Below are 8,851 nucleotides of genomic sequence, written 5' to 3'. Positions count from 1 at the left end.
AATAATTATTACGGACTTACTCGTCGAACTTGTGGTCCCGAAACCACTATTTTTGACACCACTAAAAACGGGATGTTACAGAGTTAATCTTATGTCCTTAGAATTGATAAAGTCTACAAATTATTTTCCCGTTTTTATTTTTATGCATTTTAATTATTTTTATAAAATGTGATTTTGCATCACCTTAGGTTTATCCTAATATAGTTTAATTAAATAACTAATTAGATTTGTTAACGAGAAGTCGAGACAATTTATTCTATATCAAACTATAAGTATTTTGTTGGTTCATAAAAATAAACACCAAATTAATCAAAGATAGCAAGAAAAAAACTATATTAATAAAAATTATTTTTATGAATTTATTGCAAGGAATCAAAAAATGATTGAAAATACAGACAAAAATCATTATGATTTGTTTGTTCTTGAAAATATTTTATCCCCTAACCACCGACAAAAATAGCTAATTCGAATTTCTTTCAATTCAAGAGAAAAAAGTGGTATGCATAGAAATGCAATATTTTTAAATAATGTAAAAACATTATGGTCAAGTTTTGACTAAAAACAAACATCTTGATAGTGATAAAAAAAACTAATTAAATTAAAGTTCTCTCTTTAGCCCAATTATCGATTAGAAGATTTAGCTTGTATGAATTGATATTGGTTTAATACTAATAATGACAGCCCTTTCTATATGATAAGGATCTGTATGTATCCATACCTGAAAATTAGTTATTGGTACATTTTAATGGTACATTTTCCCCTATATTATGTATGTATTGTGCTGGATATATGAAAACAACTAGATGGTCACAAGGATTGTCTTACATTTTATTCTCATACACGATACTAATTTAATGACATACATATCAACTAGATCGCCAAATGAATCAACAATATCCTCTTATTTGAACCCTCAAATTTTTTTTGTCAAAATCTTTCACTCTTTTGTATCACTATACGAATCAAATTGAAACTCGAATTGATTAGTTTTATTTGAAAAAATGATAAAATTCATAACGAACTTAAAATATCATGTATATCAAAATGACTAGTATTATTATTATTGATTAGTAAAATTCACATTCAAAAAAAGGGGAATTGTTTTTGGTTTTATGGTAAAAAATTCTTTCGTCTTAGTTATTTTTCAAGAAAAAAAAAAGAAAACAGGGGGTCTACTGAATTTCAAATAGTTAGTTTCACCTATAAGATACGAAGAGTTCACATTTGGAATTGCACAAAAAAAGACTATTTATCTCAGAGAGATCTGCGTAAAATTCTAGGAAAATGTCAATGATTGCTATCTTATTTATCAAAGACAAATAAAATACATTATAAAGAATTAATTCGTGAGTTGGATATTCGAGAATCAAAAAATTATTAATTTGCAAATTTTAAATTAGTCAATTTTTTAGATTTTCATTTTGATGTACTTATTTCCGTTTTTAACAATTCATATAAGAATGAATCAAGGAAAAACTTATGAATCTATTAGCTACAGAAAAAGACCTTATGATAGTTAATAATGGGCCTCACCACCCATCAATGCATGGTGTTCTTCGCTCATTGTTACTCTAGATGGTGAAGATGTTGTTGACTGTGAACTAATACTAGGTTATTTACACAGAGAAATGAAAAAAATTGTGGAAAACTGAACAATTATACAATATTTGCCTAATGTAATGCATTAGGATTATTTAGCCACTATGTTTACGGAAGCAATAACTGTAAATGGAACAAAACAATTAGGGAATATTCGAGTCCTTAAAATGGCCAGCTATATCAGAGTAATTATGTTGGAGTTGAGTCATATAGCTTCTCATCTATTAGTTATTGGACTTTTTGTGGAAGATATTGGTGCACAAACCCCATTTTTCTATATTTTCATAGAAAGAGAATTAGTATATGATCTATTTAAAGCTACCACCAGTATGAAAATGATGCATAATTATTTTCGTATCGGAGGAGTAGCAGCTGATCTACCTTACAGTTGGATAGATAAATGTTTGGATTTCTATGATTATTTTTTAACAAGAATTATTAAATATCAAAAACTTATTACTTGAAATCCTATTTTTTTAGAACGAGTTGAAGGGATAGGCGTTATTGATGAAGAAGAAGAAATTAATTGTGGTTTATCCAGCTCAATGCTATGAGCATCTAGAATCAAATGGGATATTCGGAAAGTTAATCATTATGAGTGTTACGATGAATTTGATTAGGAAATCCAGCGGCAAAAAAAGATTCATTAGCTCGCTATTTAGTCTAAATTAGTGAAATGACGAAATGTATAAAAACAATTCAACAAGCCCTAGAAGGAATTCCAGGTTGTCCCTATAAGAATTTAAAAATCTGATGCTGTGATCGAGAAAAGAATAAAGGAGATAGGGGTGCAGAGAGAGCTAGAAGGATTCCCTAGAAGTAGCCACCCTTGAAAGAGTGTGTAATAGCACACTGATCAAGCACTTTTACGCCGAAGATGAACGGGGCTAAGTGATCTATCAAAGCCGTGGGATGTAAAAATGCATCGGTAGGGGAGCATTCTGCCTTAAGGGGAAGCACTCGCGTAAGCAGGAGTAGATGAAGTGGAAGCGAGAATGTCAGCTTGAGTAACGCAAAAATTGGTAAGAATCTAATGCCCGAAAACCTAAGGGTTCTTCTACAAGGTTCATCCACGGAGGGTGAGTCAGGGCCTAAGGTTAGGCCAAAAGGTGTAGTCGATGGACAAAATGTGAATATTCCTATAATACCCCTTGTTGGTCCCGAGGGACGGAGGAGGCTAGGCTAGTTGAAAGATGGTTATCAGTTCAAGGATACGAGGTGCCCTTGCTTTTTTAAGGTAAGAAAGGGTAGAAAAAATGCCACGAGCCAATGTTCGAGTACTAGACGCTATGGCACTGAATTAACCCATGCTATACTCCGACGAAAAGCTCAAACGACCTTCAACAAAAGGATACCTATACGCGAAATTGACACAAGTGGGTAGGTAGAGAATACCTAAGGACCCAATAGTACCCATTTTTTGAAACGTCTAGTGCCAAAGTCATGGAATGGGTAAGTCGCCAATCCCTAAAATAGACTATGTAATGTACTTTGTCCACTGGGTTATAGGGGCATTTTACTAAAGGCTTATATTGTATCAATCTACCCTTGTGTGTGTGATTCCTGTTGAAGCATATACTTGGGGTGGGTGCAGGGGAAACGATTTCAAAGCAGACTCCCCATTCATTAAATAAAGAAGATTACTAAGATCTCATGATCCGTTGCCGAACTTATTCCAATTCAATGAGTATTCTCAATATTATGCCTTGAAGAGGACTCGAACCTCTACGCTCTTTAGCATGAGATTTTGAGTGTGTCTACCATTTCACCACCAAAGCATCTTGAAAATGAATCGTATTCCATGAATATAATATCTAACTAGTATGATGTATGGAATATATGACAAAGGTGAAGTGTTGGAGTATTTCTAATGATTGGTCATGTCATATAGGCCCGAGTCAGACATCCAATTACTTTGATTTGAAGTATCCGAATGATGTCCATGTTAAAATTATATTAAATATACATTATATTAAAAAGATGGACAATCAAACCTATTTATTTCTTGATTCAATAGAAGAAAAATGAAAAAAGGTGAATAGGGTCCTAAATAACGAGAGATATCTATAAAGAAGGCCCGATTACACCCATTCCTAATCCTAAATTGAATGTAACAACATAGGGATCCATATTTAAACACAGTATCTATTTAGATACATTCGAATGACCTCTTCTCATAATGAGAATGTATATAGCCCTATTTCAGTCTGGTTTGGTATGGAATGAACTTATAATAATGGAATCGACTCGATCATCATATTATAGATTAGAAGTTCATAACCCCAGCCCATTCCCATTTTGGGAGGGTAGATCTACTAATTCTTTGATTCCAGATAGTAAAGAGGGACCTTGAATTAAGAAATAGATTCAAGAATAATCGGATTCATTGATATTCCTAGTATAGTAGATGTTATCATACATACAATCATACTCAATTCGATGGAATTGTTTGATCTTAAAGGGGATCTTCTATAATTTTACACGTGAGGGGTTATTTCTTGGTTTCGTTTAGTCATTAATAACTTGATTATTCTTATATAATAGTAGATAGAAACAACGCTCGTAAGGGTCTTATTGAAACCAAGAAATATAGGCTTTTCTACCATCCACACCAGAATAAATGTAGTTTTTTGAAAAAAAACTATTAGTGGAGGAAGACCTCCTAAATATTAGAGACATAGAGCTAAAGAGAGCTAAAAAAGGATCTTTTGTGTATAATCTTGCATAATATTGAATGTTATCAGTTTTGGTACGTAGACCAAATAATACAATGCAAGAAAAAGTTCCTAGATTCATAGAGATATAGAACAACATAAAAGTTGTCATGCTCGCATATCCACCATTTGAGTTTCCAACAATTATTCCAATAATTACATATCCGAATTGACCTATGGACGAATATGCAAGCATACGTTTCATGCTTGTTTGAGTAATAGCAATGAGATTCCCTAATATCATGCTCAGAACAACTAGGATTTCCATAAGAATATGTCATTCATTTTATGAGAAATAAAAAGAAATATCGAAAATCCGAGTGGCTAAAGCCAAACTAGCTACTTTTGAAGTAATAGAAAGAAAAACAAAGACTGGAGTGGGGGAGTCTGAGTCAAAAAGAGGATTCCTCACTTCTTTCTCTCATTCAAAACCGTACATGAGACTTTCATCTCACACGGCTCCTAAGTGATAAAAGTAAAGAATAATTTTTCTTCTTTCCTTTTTCTGATTACCTTCCTCGCATATGTATAAGATCAAACCCATTCGATTTCTAAATCGGATTAGTAATCCTTAACTTTTCGAGGAATCCTTCATCAGTGGTTGTGAATGACTAACTTTCTCAATCCTTTTGACCTTAGTTCTGTAGGAGCAAGTCACCAACACATTAAGTGCTTAATTCTCCCTTTACATAACCTATACAAATATATCAATTAAATAGATTATTTCGAGACTTGCTGACATAAGAATATTTATCAAAATCCCACTAAAACAACAATAAGGTAGCTAGATACAATATAATAATAACTAATGTAACCATAGACTCTTGGTAACTAATCAATCAGAGTGTCAATCCATTCAAATATCCACAATCTAAGGGATTGACTTGGGTGATTCAACATGATCCAATCTCCAAAATATATTTCCTAGTGTGATATGATTTTCATTTATGTGCTAGATATCATCCAAATATTCAACAAATTCCATAAAAACCATTTAATAAGTTTTCAACACTTCAAATATGGAAACTATCTTAACAAAATTTTAGTGGCAAGGGAGTGGGCACTCCCCTAGCACTCAATTTGTCAGTTTCATATTTTTCAACAAGTGTATTATTTAAAATTAGTATGAATATAATTAGACTACTTGATAAATATAAATTTTAAATTATAATATTTTTATTTCACAGTTTTATCCTTATTTTCTTATTTCACATTATTTTTACACTTGTTTATAAGATTATATAATGTTAAAAATAGATAATAAAAATTGGAATATTCTGTAATAACTCCTTATTTACTTATCATTTTCATTTTTATTATAAAAAACTCTATTAAATTATTCTTATTATAAATTATCAAATGATTTAATATTAATTTTCATTGATTTAATTTTCTTTCCAATGAGTTATCAAAGACCTAAATTAATTCAATATAAATTTTAACTATTTTTCATATTCAAATAAATTTGTGTGAATACGATTCTGATTTATATATTTGGTAAATAATATTAACAAATAAATATGTAAAGTAAAAACTAATAAAATAATAAATAATTAAGGATATTTTGATTAAATTAAAATATTCTTCATATTTTATATAAATTATAAATCACATATTTATTTAAATAAATAAAATAAATATATTTGAAGTAAAATGAGAATATATGCTAACATGAAACCAAACTCTCTTGGATGAAGAATTTAAATATATATTTTTAAAATGTTAGTATTTTAGAATTTATTAAATTAATATATATGTATTTAATTGTTTTGTTGTGATAAATAATTGATTTAAGAAAATTTAGGTTACTGAATTTTACAAATTTAAGAATAATTATAAAACAAGAATAATTACATTAAAATAAATAATATAAAAAATATTCAATATGGATATGATTATATACGTAAAAAATATAAATAGTTTTAATAAAATTTTAAAAATATATATTAGATTTAAATAAAAATAATTTTAAATTTTATGTTTTTTATTGTATAGCAAGACCACGTGTATTAATCAAACAAAATTATGAGGAATTTTAAAAACAAAACTATCTTCTTCTTTTTTTAGTGTCTTCAGATGAGGGATTTGTAGGAGGATTTCATTTATATCAAAGTTTTCAAAATCTAAAAATTAATTTATTTGTTTTAATAAATATATGGGAGAATGTGAAAATTTATGAATAATTTCAAGGGAGATTTTAGTAGCTCAATTTCCTTTTTTTTTCACCTATAGAAGTGGTTTTCAATCTTTCTTGTAACTTTATTTAATTAATTCTCATGTTCCTATTATTTAAAAAAACCTTAAATTTTAAAAGTAATTTTATTTAATTCTAATATATTTTTAAAATTTCTTATTAAAATTGTTTATAAATTTGCATGTATATAATGGTATTCATATTGAATATTTGTATATTATTTATTTTAATAATTATTTTCTTTTATAATTGTTCTTTAATTTGTAAAATTTTCATAAATCAATTACAAATGCAAGCATTTTGATTGATTAAATTTAAAATGCTAGTATTCTAAAATTTTTAAAACTTTTAGAATTCTTCGTATAAACATTTTGTTTAGGTAGAAGTTACTAATAAATTTTAAAATTCTCCAATACATTTACCCAAATAAAAAAATTATTTTAAAATTTTAAAACTTTAATATAAATGAAATTCCTTCTATAAATTCCTCATTAAAAATTTTATTGTATATTTAGAAATTGCAATGAATGTAATATTTGAAATTGTTTATGCTTTATTTATCTAACATTTGAATTGGTTTAACATTTTAAAATGAATTCAAGAAAGTTCTTTTGCCCTTTCCAGATTTAACAATAAAGGTATAATTAGAGGGTTGGTATTCGCTAATAAATATATTACATTTAAAGGAGTTGTTCAAATCAAGACTTATTGATTACTCTTTTAGAAATTCAATCAGAATAAATTTTATAGGTCAACAACCTTTAATCATCTTGCTAAAAAGGAGAATTTTAATATAATTAACAGATTTGTTAGATTAATTTAAACGCCAAGAGGTTGCTAATGAGTTACATAAAAAAGAAAATATATGTTTACTCGGGAAAACGAAGTTAAAATGCCTTAGTAGGAATAGATATTCTCGAGGACCCTGAAAAGAGAGAAACAGCTTCTTGTCGGGGCTAAAATCTTACAATCAGATCACGATAAAAAGAAAAAAGTTTGCATATAAGAAGCTAAACAAGTTGAAAAAGGAAAGGGTAAAGATCTGATAATTGCAGGATACAACATGAGATGTTGACATGATTTAGCCGTGGGAGCTAAATCATGCAACCTGAAAGGAAATTTTTTCCAATCAAATTAATGTTTCTAATAGCAGTATATAACAGTGTTATTATATACATTTTTCTCATACTTGTTTTGGGTAAAAAAATATAGATATCTTCACTCAAAAGATTTATAAGAATAATAAGCTTCAACCCAATGATGCCTTGGTTATATTTGTATGGTTGAGGTTTAGGATTTTTTTTTTTTTTAGCATTTAGATTTGAATCTCTATTATATGTGATTATGACGCGTAAATTTTTTAAATATTTATTTTAGATTTAAGTTCACTTTATGTGGAAACTATATAAGTATATTCTAAATTTCTATATGATTTTACTTGGTATTGATTTGATTTTAATTATAATTGTTCCAACATATCCTCTAACTTAATTTGGGTCTCTTTAATTAAAATCCTCAAATTGTAAAACATAGTTTTATCTTTTTTTTTTGTTTAAATCGAGTTTCACAATTTTTTAATGTTGTACTTGTATTATCTTTTGGTCTATTTTAGTACTGTATTTATAAAAGTTATATATTTTGGTATCTATAGGTAACAATATTAATTTTTAGTATTTAGTTTGGATTTTAGGATTGATTTAATAAAAGTTAATTGCATATATTACTAGATTTGATTTTTTTCATGATTTTGTTATTAGACAAAATTTAATGTTAATTGTGTATTTATGTAATTTTTACATTTAATTTGTCAAATATAGTTCGATCGATGTGAGTTAATTTCGGTTTTAGGGTTGATTAGTTGAAAGTTAGTTGCTAATATTATTAGTTAATTATGAATTTTCATCAAACCAATCTTAAAATTTAAATTAAACATTAAAATTTTAATAATGTTATTTTCAAGTACCAAAATATCTAACTTTTATTAAATATAAATATTACATAAATAAAAATTTACTAAGAAAATAGGTTTTTAGCAGCATTTTTTTGGATTTATAAAAACGCCGCTAAAATAATTTGCGACATTTTGATAAGCGCCGTAAAAAATGCCACTAAATTTTGCGGCATTTATGTGGAAAACGCCGCTATAGAACACGATTTTAGTGTCGCTTTCTGTACAAACGCCGTTAAAGAGCATGACCTTTAGCAGCGTTTTTAGTAAAACCGCCGCTAAAAGTCATGTTCTTTGGTGGCTTTTGTGGAAAGATGCCACTAACTTTAGCAGATTTTTACCAACCCATTTTCATTCATATAGAACTCGAATTGTCAACATAATTTCCTATAACAT

General features: G+C 28.1%; 1 pseudogene; it reads left to right on the top strand.

Moving 5' to 3' along the window:
* Window positions 1-1,479: 1,479 nt before the first annotated feature.
* Window positions 1,480-2,353, top strand: LOC128279432 (NAD(P)H-quinone oxidoreductase subunit H, chloroplastic-like; annotated as a pseudogene).
* Window positions 2,354-8,851: the final 6,498 nt, after the last annotated feature.

Source organism: Gossypium arboreum, chromosome 8, assembly GCF_025698485.1.
Source record: "Gossypium arboreum isolate Shixiya-1 chromosome 8, ASM2569848v2, whole genome shotgun sequence".
NCBI classification, from domain to species: domain Eukaryota; kingdom Viridiplantae; phylum Streptophyta; class Magnoliopsida; order Malvales; family Malvaceae; genus Gossypium; species Gossypium arboreum.
The sequence above is the reverse complement of the archived record's forward strand: the minus strand, read 5'-3'. Positions and strand labels throughout refer to the sequence as shown.